The sequence below is a fragment of the Prunus avium genome, chromosome 6, assembly GCF_965620075.1.
Source record: "Prunus avium chromosome 6, drPruAviu1.hap1.1, whole genome shotgun sequence".
NCBI lineage: Eukaryota > Viridiplantae > Streptophyta > Magnoliopsida > Rosales > Rosaceae > Prunus > Prunus avium.
In genome coordinates, this window is record NC_142289.1 from 16,290,255 (window position 1) to 16,301,280 (window position 11,026).

The following is an 11,026-nucleotide window of genomic DNA, read 5'->3' on the forward strand; positions in this document are numbered from 1 at the left end:
TGAAAGGCAGTTCGTTCATAATTGGAGCGGTTGGTGTTTTGGGCAGTTCTAGACATCGGATTTCCCTCAAACTTAACCAAATGACTCCTCCCACCATATTATGATGTTGCCCAAGTTTTGGGCTCGATCCAAAATCAATAGGTGTAAGAAATTGGACAATTCAAGTTCAAACGTAGTTCGTTCCTAATTGGAGTGGTTGGTGTTTTGGGTAGTTCTAGAGATCGGATTGCACTCAAAATTAACCGAATGACTCCACCCACCATATTATGATGTTGCCAAAGTTTTGGGCTCTATCCGAAGTCAATAGGTATAAGAAGTTGGACAATTCAAGTTCGAAGGTAGTTATTTCCTAATTGGGGTGGTTGGTGTATTGGGTAGTTCTAGAGATCGGATTTCACTCAAAATTAACCAAATGACTCCTCCCACCATATTATGATGTTGCCCAAGTTTTGGGCTCTATTCGAAATCAATAGGTGTAAGAAATTGGACAATTCAAGTTCAAAGGTAGTTATTTCCTAATTGGGGTGGTTGTTGTATTGGGTAGTTCGAGAGATCGGATTTCACTCAAAATTGACCAAATGATTCCTCCCACCATATTATGATGTTTCCCAAGTTTTGGGCTCGATCCGAAATCAATAGGTGTAAGAAATTGGACAATTCAAGTTCAGAGGCAGTTCGTTCCTAATTGGGGTGGTTGGTGTATTTGGTAGTTCTAGAGATCGGATTTCACTCAAACTTAACCAATGTCTCCTCCCACCATATTATGATGTTGCCCAAGTTTTGGGCTCGATACGAAATCAATAGGTGTAAGAAATTGGACAATTCAAGTTCAGAGGCAGTTCGTTCCTAATTGGAGAGGTTGGTGTATTGGGTAGTTCTAGAGATCGGATTTCACTCAAAATTAACAAATGACTTCTCCCCCCATATTATGATGTTGCCCAAGTTTTGGGCTCGATCCGAAATCAACAGGTGTAAGAAATTGGACAATTCAAGTTCGAAGGTACTTCTTTCCTAATTGGTGTGGTTGGTGTTTCGGGTAGTTCTAGACATTGGATTTCACTCAAAATTAACCAAATGACCCCTCCCACCATATTATGCTGTTGCCCGAGTTTTGGGCTCGATCCGAAATCAATAGGTACAAGAAATTGGACAATTCAAGTTCAATGGCAGTTTGTTTGTAATTGGGGTGGTTGGGGTATTGGGAAGTTCTAGAGATTGGATTGCACTCAAATTAACCGAATGACTCCACCCACCATATTATGTTGTTGCCAAAGTTTTGGGCTCTATCCGAAATCAATAGGTATAAGAAATTGGACAATTCAAGCTCAAAGGCAGTTATTTCCTAATTGTGGTGGTTGGTGTATTGGGTAGTTCTAGAGATCGCATTTCACTCAAAATTAACCAAATGATTCCTCCCACCATATTATGATGTTGCCCAGGTTTTGGGCTCGATCCGAAATCAATAGGTGTAAGAAATTGGACAATTCAAGTTCGAAAGCAGTTTGTTCCAAATTGGGTTGGTTGTGGTATTGGGTTGTTCTACAAATTGGATTTCACTCAAAATTAACCAAATGACTCCTTCCACCATATTATGATGTTGCCCAAGTTTTGGGCTCGATCCGAAATCAATAGGTGTAAGAAATTGGACAATTCAAGTTCAGAGGCAGTTCGTTCCTAATGGGGGTGGTTGGTGTGTTGGGTAGTTCTAGAGATCGGATTTCACTCAAACTTAACCAACGACTCCTCCCCCCATATTATGATGTTGCCCAAGTTTTGGGCTCGATACGAAATCAAGAGGTGTAAGAAATTGGACAATTTATGTTCGAAGGCAGTTCATTCCTAATCGGAGTGGTTGGTGTATTCCATAGTTCTGGAGATCGGATTTCACTCAAAATTAACCAAATGACTCCTCCCACCATATTATGATGTTGCCCAAGTTTTGGGCCCGATCCGAAATCAATAGGTGTAAGAAATTGGACAATTCAAGTTCAAAGGCAGTACGTTCCTAATTGGAGTGGTTGGTGTTTTGGGTACTTCTAGGGATCGGATTTCACTCAAAACTAACCAAATGACTCCTCCCACCATATTATGATGTTGCCCAAGTTTTGAGCTCTATCCGAAATCAATAGGTGCAAGAAATTGGACAATTCATGTTCAAAGGCAGTTCGTTCCTAATTGGAGTGGTTCGTGTTTTGGGTAGTTCTAGAGGTCGGGTTCCACTCAAACTTAACCAAAGGACTTCTCCCACCATATTATGGTGTTGCCCAAGTTTTGGGCTCGATCCGAAATCAATAGGTGTAAGAAATTGGACAATTTATGGTCAAAGGCAGTTCGTTCCTAATCGGAGTGGTTGGTGTATTCCATAGTTCTAGAGATTGGATTTCACTCAAAACTAAACAAATGACTCCTCCCACCATATTATGATGTTGCCCAGGTTTTGGGTTCGATCCGAAATCAATTGGTGTAAGAAATTGGATAATTCAAGTTCAAAGGCAGTACGTTCCTAATTGGAGTGGTTGGTGTTTTGGGTAGTTCTAGGGATCGAATTTCACTCAAAACTAACCAAATGACTCCTCCCACCATATTATGATGTTGCCCATGTTTTGGGCTCGATTCGAAATCAATAGGTGTAAGAAATTGGACAATTTATGTTCAAAGGCAATGCGTTCCTAATCGGAGTGGTTGGTGTATTCCATAGTTCTAGAGATCGGATTTCACTCAAAACTTACCAAATGACTCCTCCCACCATATTATGATGTTGCCCAAGTTTTGTGCTCTATCCGAAATCAATAGGTGCAAGAAATTGGACAATTCATGTTCAAAGGCAGTTCGTTCCTAGTTGGAGTGGTTGCTGTTTTGGGTAGTTCTAGAGGTCAGATTTCCCTCAAACTTAACCAAAGGACTCCTCCCACCATATTATGATGTTGCCCAAGTTTTGGGCTCAATCGGAAATCAATAGGTGTAAGAAATGGGACAATTCAAGTTCAAAGGTAGTTCGTTTCTAATTGGAGTGGTTGGTGTTTTGGATAGTTCTAGAGATCGGATTTCATTCAAACTTAACCAAATGACTCCTCCCACCATATTATGATGTTGCTCAAGTTTTGCTCTCGATCCGAAATCAATAGGTTTAAGAAATTGGACAATTTATGTTCAGAGGCAGTTCCTTCCTAATCGGAGTGGTTGGTGTATTCCATAGTTCTAGAGATCGGATTTCACTCAAAACTAAACAAATGACTCCTCCCACCGTATTATGATGTTGCCCATGTTTTGGGCTCGATCCGAAATCAATTGGTGTAAGAAATTGGACAATTCAAGTTCAAAGGCAGTACGTTCCAAATTGGAGTGGTTCGTGTTTTGGGTAGTTCTAGGGATCAGATTTCACTCAAAACTAACCAAGTGACTCCTCCCACCATATTATGATGTTGCCCAAGTTTTGGGCTCGATCCAAAATCAATAGGTGTAAGAAATTGGACAATTTATGTTCAAAGGCAGTTCGTTCCTAATCGGAGTGGTTGGTGTATTCCATAGTTCTAGAGATCGGATTTCACTCAAAACTTACCAAATGACTCCTCCCACCATATTATGATGTTGCCCAAGTTCTGGGCTTGATCCGAAATCAATAGGGGTAAGAAATTGGACTACTCAAGTTCAAAAGCAGTTCGTTCCTAATTGGAGTGGTTGGTTGTTGTGTAAATTCAGCTGCACCAAAATGGATTAAGCTGCATCCTCAACTTATGATACTCGCAAGTGCACGAGCCGTTCGGTAGTATAGCGTATGTAAGTGCGAGGTCGATCCCACGAGGATTGGTGATTGAATGTTTCAATTCATTTTCCATAATGATGAAAATTAAAGTAGAACTTGGAAAGACTTAAAGGAAAATTTAGTAAAAGGATTTTTGTTACAATCAATTGAGAACTAGAAAGGAAAACTAAGAGAATTTGAGGGAGAGAAGGGAAGGGAGCTCTAGAGAAGTGTTTGAGAGCTCCCCCCCCTTGGGGTGTGTTTACAAGCTTGGGAAACCTCACTATATATAGGCCTAAGGAAGCTGAAAATCTGAATTAAGTATGGCTAATGCATACAACACTTGTTTTATAAAATCTGAAATGGTTGATGCACTTCACTAATGCATACAACACTTCCATTATAAAATCTGAAATGATTGATGCACTTCACTAATAAATCCCACCAGCAGCCCTAGCTCATCTTCATGTCACCATGACCAAGCTTCCAACCAGAAATAATAGCTCATCCTGAGGTCAGCATGACCAGCAACTTCAAGGGCTTACGAATTGGGCTTCCCTTAAGCAAATTAAGACTTTAAGCACTCAAACTTGAAGTTCAGAATGTCTTCTTTCCAGCCATATATCATTTGGGCCAATCCAAGGTCGGAGGAGGAAGTTAAGGCCAAAACAAATTGCTAACTCATTTTGCGCGCTGATAAAATCCATCCTGAGCATGGCTCTGTGTTTGCTAGGTAACAGACTCCACAATTATCCAATGGGGCTGAATTTCGGATATGTTATAGTATACACCCATTGGAACAACTTTCATGAAGAATGTGGCCTCATCCGAGCTATGTAGGTTGCTGAAACAAAGCTTGCAATATGACCTACGAAACTGGGCTGGCAGGGGACTGTAGCCAAAATTGAGTTTGTCTTTAAGCTCTTCATCCATTCATCCAAATTAGGCCCTAACATGCATGGATTGCATAATTTACTATCCAAAGCCCTCATTATTACCTAAAGCTCAGTGAACTGAAAGATAAACACAAAAAAGATTAAAAGCACAAGTTTAACTCAAAAACATAACCAAATCATAAGCTAGAAGGGTACAAAATGATATACAACTATGAACCGATCATTGGTGTCTTGGGTAGTTCTAGGGATCGGATTTCACTCAAACTTAACCAAATGACTCCTTCAACCATATTATGATGTTGCCCAAGTTTTGGGCTCGATCCGAAATCAATAGGTGTAAGAAATCGGACAATTCAAGTTCAAAGGCAGTTCGTTCCTAATTGGAGTGGTTGGTGTTTTGGGTAGTTCTAGAGATCGGATTTCACTCAAACTTAACCAAATGACTCCTCCCTCCATATTATGATGTTGCCCAAGTTTTGGGTTTGATCCGAAATCAATAGGTGTAAGAAATTGGACAATTTATCTTCTAAGGCAGTTCGTTCCTATTCGGAGTGGTTGGTGTATTCCATAGTTCTAGAGATCGGATTTCACACAAAACTAACCAAATGACTCCTCCCACCATATTATGATGTTGCCCAAGTTTTGGGCTCGATTCGAAATCAATAGGTGTAAGAAATTGGACAATTTATGTTCAAAGGCAGTGCGTTCCTAATCGGAGTGGTTGGTGTATTTCATAGTTCTAGAGATTGGATTTCACTCAAAACTAACCAAATGACTCCTCCCACTATATTATGATGTTGCCCAAGTTTTGAGCTCTATCCGAAATCAATAGGTGCAAGAAATTGGACAATTCATGTTCAAAGGCAGTTCGTTCCTAATTGGAGTGGTTGGTGTTTTGGGTAGTTCTAGAAGTCAGATTTCACTCAAACTTAACCAAAGGACTCCTCCCACCACATTATGATGTTGCCCAAGTTTTGGGCTCAATCGGAAATCAATAGGTGTAAGAAATTGGACAATTCAAGTTCAAAGGGAGTTCGTTCCTAATTGGAGTGGTTGGTGTTTTGGGTAGTTCTAGAGATTGGATTTCACTCAAACTTAACCAATTGACTCCTCCCACCATATTATGATGATGCTTAAGTTTTGGGCTCGATCCGAAATCAATAGGTTTAAGAAATTGGACAATTTATGTTCAGAGGCAGTTCTTTCCTAATCGGAGTGGTTGGTGTATTCCATAGTTCTAGAGATCGGATTTCACTCAAAACTAAACAAATGACTCCTCCCACCATTTTATGATGTTGCCCAAGTTTTGGGCTCGATCCGAAATTAATTGGTGTAAGAAATTGGACAATTCAAGTTCAAAGGCAGTACGTTCCTAATTGGAGTGGTTCGTGTTTTGGGTAGTTCTAGGGATCGGATTTCCCTCAAAACTAACCAAATGACTCCTCCCACCATATTATAATGTTGCCCAAGTTTTGTGCTCGATTCGAAATCAATAGGTGTAAGAAATTTTACAATTTATGTTCAAAGGCAGTTCGTTCCTAATCGGAGTGGTTAGTGTATTCCATAGTTCTAGAGATCGGATCTCACTCAAAACTAACCAAATGACTCCTCCCACCATATTATGATGTTGCCCAAGTTTTGAGCTCTATCTGAAATCAGTAGGTGCAAGAAATTGGACAATTCATGTTCAAAGGTAGTTCGTTCCTAATTGGAGTGCTTGGTGTTTTGGGTAGTTCTAGAGGTCAGATTTCACTCAAACTTAACCAAAGGACTCCTCCCACCATATTATGTTGTTGCCCAAGTTTTGGGCTCGATCGGAAATCAATAGGTGTAAGAAATTGGACAATTCTAGTTCAAAGGCAGTTCGTTCCTAATTGGAGTGGTTGGTGTTTTGGGTAGTTCTAAAGATCGGATTTCACTCAAACTTAACCAAAGGACTCCTCCCACCATATTATGATGTTGCCCAAGTTTTGGGTTCGATCCAAAATCAATTGGTGTAAGAAATTGGACAATTCAAGTTCAAAGGCAGTACGTTCCAAATTGGAGTGGTTCGTGTTTTGGGTAGTGATCGGTTCATAATTGTATATCATTTTGTACCATTCTAGCTTATGATTTGGTTATGTGTTTGAGTTAAACTTGTGCTTTTAATCCTTTTTGTGTTTATCTTTCAGTTAATTGACATTTAGGTAACAATGATGACTTTGGATAGGAAATGATGCAATCCATGCATGTTAAGGCTTGATTTGGGTGAATGGAAGAAGGGCTTGAAGACAAACACATTTTGGCTACAACTCCTTTCCAGCCCAATTTCGTAGGTCAGCTTCTTGGCCTTGGATCAGCATGCTATGGGGCTTGGATGAGGTGAAGATCTTCATGAAACTTGTTCCAATGGGTGTCTAGTACAACATATCCAAATTTCAGCCCAATTGGACATTTGTGGAGTGCTCAGCCCGCCCAACACTCAACCCTGCTCAGGAGGATTTGCAGCTGCCAGCTTTGTCATGTGCCTCCATGTGCCTCACCCATGCTGCAACTGACTTTGGATCCAACATAATGAGTGAAGTGGGGAGGCATTCCAGCTATGAAAGTCTAAAGGATCAAGTTGGTACATGCTGGAGTTATTATTGAGAAAGCATGTGCATGCATGTAAAGCCTAAATGAAATGAAGTCAATTCCAGTCTCTGTTCGGCAGCCAAATTGTAAGACCCAAAACGCATACTTCTACTGCTCCGATGGGAATACTTTCTTCATAGAGGTTGTTCCAATGGGTGTCTACTATAACATATCCAAATTTGAGCCCCATTGGATAAGTTTTGAAACCTCTGGCCTTCCTACACCAAGTCTGGTTCAGAAGACTCGTATTTGTTCAACAACCAAAAGAAGACCACATGGGTTGGCAGCAAAAGGCAGCCACAATTGATCACCTTTGATCCCATGTGAAGAAAGCTTGAGGTGCAGCAAAAGAAGTATGGGATGGGATTGATTCCAACCACACTAACATAGACAAGATGAAGTGGGAGTTATGGGTTGTATTAAATGAGGAATGGTGGTGTTGGATTTCATCATGATGTTCCTCCCTCTTAGCCCTATAAATAGAGGAGTCTTCAAGCTACAAAATTCACTTCAGCCATCCTCCACACTTCCATCATCCAGAAATCATCCTCATACATTCCCACAACCCCAAACACTCAAGCAATCAACCCAATACTCTAAACTGCCCCAAAATCACCAAAACAGCTCCAGAAAACCTCCCTTCCATTTCCCTACGAATTTCCTCTTTCTAAGCCATCACCACTCACTCAAGCTCATCTCAAATCACCTCCATATCCTTCATACATCCTTCTAGACGTGGAGAAGCTCTTGGAGAAGCATTGGACACTACAAGAACTTCAGAAAAGGGTTTTTCTACTCTTATGGCATTCATTATGTTTTCCCATTTCTATTTTAGTTTCTTTTCCATTATGAGTAGCTAAATCCATAACTAGGGCTTCGATGTAACCTAACATGAATATTCTGGGTTTATAAGTTTGGAGTTTCAAGTTTGATTCATGATTCATGTTCTTATTCATTATGCTTATAAGTTAACATGCTTGTTTGAATGATTGATCACCATTAGAACTTGTTTGTTAACTATCTTGGTTTGAATTAAGAGTAGACACCATGCTTTAATTCGAATTGAACTATGAATAGGAAGAGTATGTATGGACATTCGACAACAGGGATTAGATACATGCTTGGTTGTTTAAATTGTTCTTCTATGCTTAATGGGTTCCTAATGCTTTATTTTAGGTTAGACAACAAATGATCAAATTAGGGAATTAGGAACACAAGGTTAGGACCAAACACCATGGCCTAATCATACTTTAGCTAGAATCAATCTTTGAATCTGAATTAGACTTGTTACTTGACTCCATATAACCCAGAATTGAATTGTTATGGTGATTCGAATGCCCTAGTCTCCAAATCTGTTTTCCAACTCTTAAAACCACTCTTTGTTACACTTGTTTATTTGCTTTCATTTGCAATTTCAGTTTGCTCACTTCCTTTCACAATCATAATCACTCTCACTTTAATTTCTGTTTTAGACTTAACTTCCTAACTTCTTGAACTCGGTAATCTACGTACATAACTAATTTGAACTTCTCAGTCTTCGTGGGTACGACCTCGTACTTGTCTTGCTATATTACTAATTGCCCCGTACAATTGCGAGTTAACATAATAATTAACAACAAATTTTGGCGCCGTTGCCGGGGACTGAACGAAAGTTCTTCCCTGGTTATGTGCCCAGGGTTACCCTATTTTTTTAGTGTTTCTAATTAATCTAATTTTTTGTTTCAGGTAGTTTATGTCTAAAAGACCGTTCCTTGAACAAGTGAGGTCTTCGTTCCAACGCTCCAGATCTTTGAACACAGGACCATCGTTGCAACCCAATCGGGTGATCTCTGAAGTTCATAATCGTCTAGAAAGAGAGTTGTCAACTGCAAAAGAGCAAGCTCTTGCCACATTTACAAGTATTGCTCTCCACACTGAACTTCCTGGTTCTTCACCTTCAAATTCGGAAGCAAGTTCAGACCAAGAAGAAGAAGAAGAGATAGCTGCCAATGAGTTCATGGGAGAACTTGATATCCCAACAATTCCAGCATCTCCTTCAAGCATTTTGCTGCCCACTGTAGCTCGAAATTATGAGCTTAAATCTTCTCATCTTAATATGCTGCCTTCCTTTTATGGTTTACCTAATGAAGATCCATTAACTCATATAAAGGATATTTTTAATGTTGTGAGTTCTTTTCCCTTGACAGGTGTGACAGAAGATCAACTTCGAATGAGAGTGTTTCCATACACTTTGAAGGATAAGGCGAAATATTGGTTGAATTCTTTAAAGCCTGGTTCACTCACTACATGGGCTGCCATTCAAAAGAAGTTCTTGGAGAAATACTTCTCCACGCAAAAGACCGACATGCTTAGGGATAAGATCTTGTTATTTGCACAGCAAGATGATGAATCGTTTTGTGAAGCATGGGAGAGATTCAATGGGCTGCTCAACCAATGTCCTCATCATGGGATTCCATTGAAGCTTCAAATGCGTATGTTTTATAAAGGACTAACCCCTTCTAGTCATAATATAGTCACCAATTTTGCAGGTGGTTCTTTTAAAACCAAAACACCAGAAGAAACATACGAACTCTTTGAGGAGATAGCAATGGAGACCCAACATACGGATACAAGAGGTAAACGTGTTATTAGTGGTTCTAATGATGCTTCTAGTGTGCAGATTTCAAAACTGGAACAAAAGCTAGATGCTCTTCTTGCATTAAACTCAAGAAGCCCTCCGAAAGAAGTGTGTAGTATTTGCGAAACTCCTGACCATGCTACCATAGCTTGTCCACTTGGGGCTGGATATCCAGAATTTGTGCAAGAGCAAGCTAAGTTGGTAAATTCCTACAACCAAGGTCCAAGAAATGATCCATACTCTCAAAGTTATAATCCAGGTTGGAGGAATCATCCAAACTTTTCATGGAGGAATACTCAGAATCAAGCCAATCCCCCTTCATTCCAAAAGCCACAACAAACATCATCATTGGAGGATATAGTTAAGCAGATGGCAATCAACCAATCCAATTTCCAGCAAACTACACAAGCTGCCATTACCAAATTGGAAGTTCAAATAGGCCAATTAGCTGCTGAAATAACTCAAAGAGCACCTGGGAAATGGCCAAGCCAAATCGAGATCAATCCAAAGAACCAAGAAGCCAAGGCCATTCATGTGCTCAGATCAGGTAAGATCATTGATAGTAAAGTTGATTCTAATCTTTCAAATGATGTTGTGATTGTAGAAGATGAAGAGGAGGAGACCACGGCTACAGAAGGGGAACATCTCAAAACTTCTCAATCTGCTCCTAATGCCAAATCAGATTCTCAGGAATCCAAACAATTCCAATTGCATAAGAGAGATGACAAATTTGTGCCACCACATCTTCAAGAAGATAGATACGTGCCACCCGCTCCATATGTTCCACCGATTCCATTTCCAGGCCGTCTTAAGAAAGCAAAGCAAGATAAGGCTTTTAAAGAGATTTATGATATTTTGAGTAAAGTTAATATCAATTTGCCTTTGCTTGATGTTATTGAACAGATTCCTGCAAATGGAAAGTTCATCAAGGACTTGAAAACTCACAAGCTCAATTTCGCTCCAAATGAAGATGTAAAGCTTGACCAGAATGTAAGTGCTGTGTTGCAAAGGAAGCTTCCACCAAAACTAGTTGATCCTGGCAGCTTTGACATTCCCATTAACATTGGAGGCAATAAGGTTGGAAGAGCCATGTTGGACTTGGGAGCAAGTGTCAACCTAATGCCATATTCATTGTATCAAAAGCTTGGCTTAGAAGGG

The 11,026-nt window shown here is 40.0% G+C and overlaps 1 non-coding gene across 1 annotated transcript; it reads right to left on the bottom strand.

Moving 5' to 3' along the window:
• Positions 1-9,595: 9,595 nt before the first annotated feature.
• LOC148293791 (small nucleolar RNA R71) lies at positions 9,596-9,702 on the bottom strand. The gene has a single exon (XR_015836964.1). It is a non-coding gene; the product is annotated as a small nucleolar RNA R71 (small nucleolar RNA).
• Positions 9,703-11,026: the final 1,324 nt, after the last annotated feature.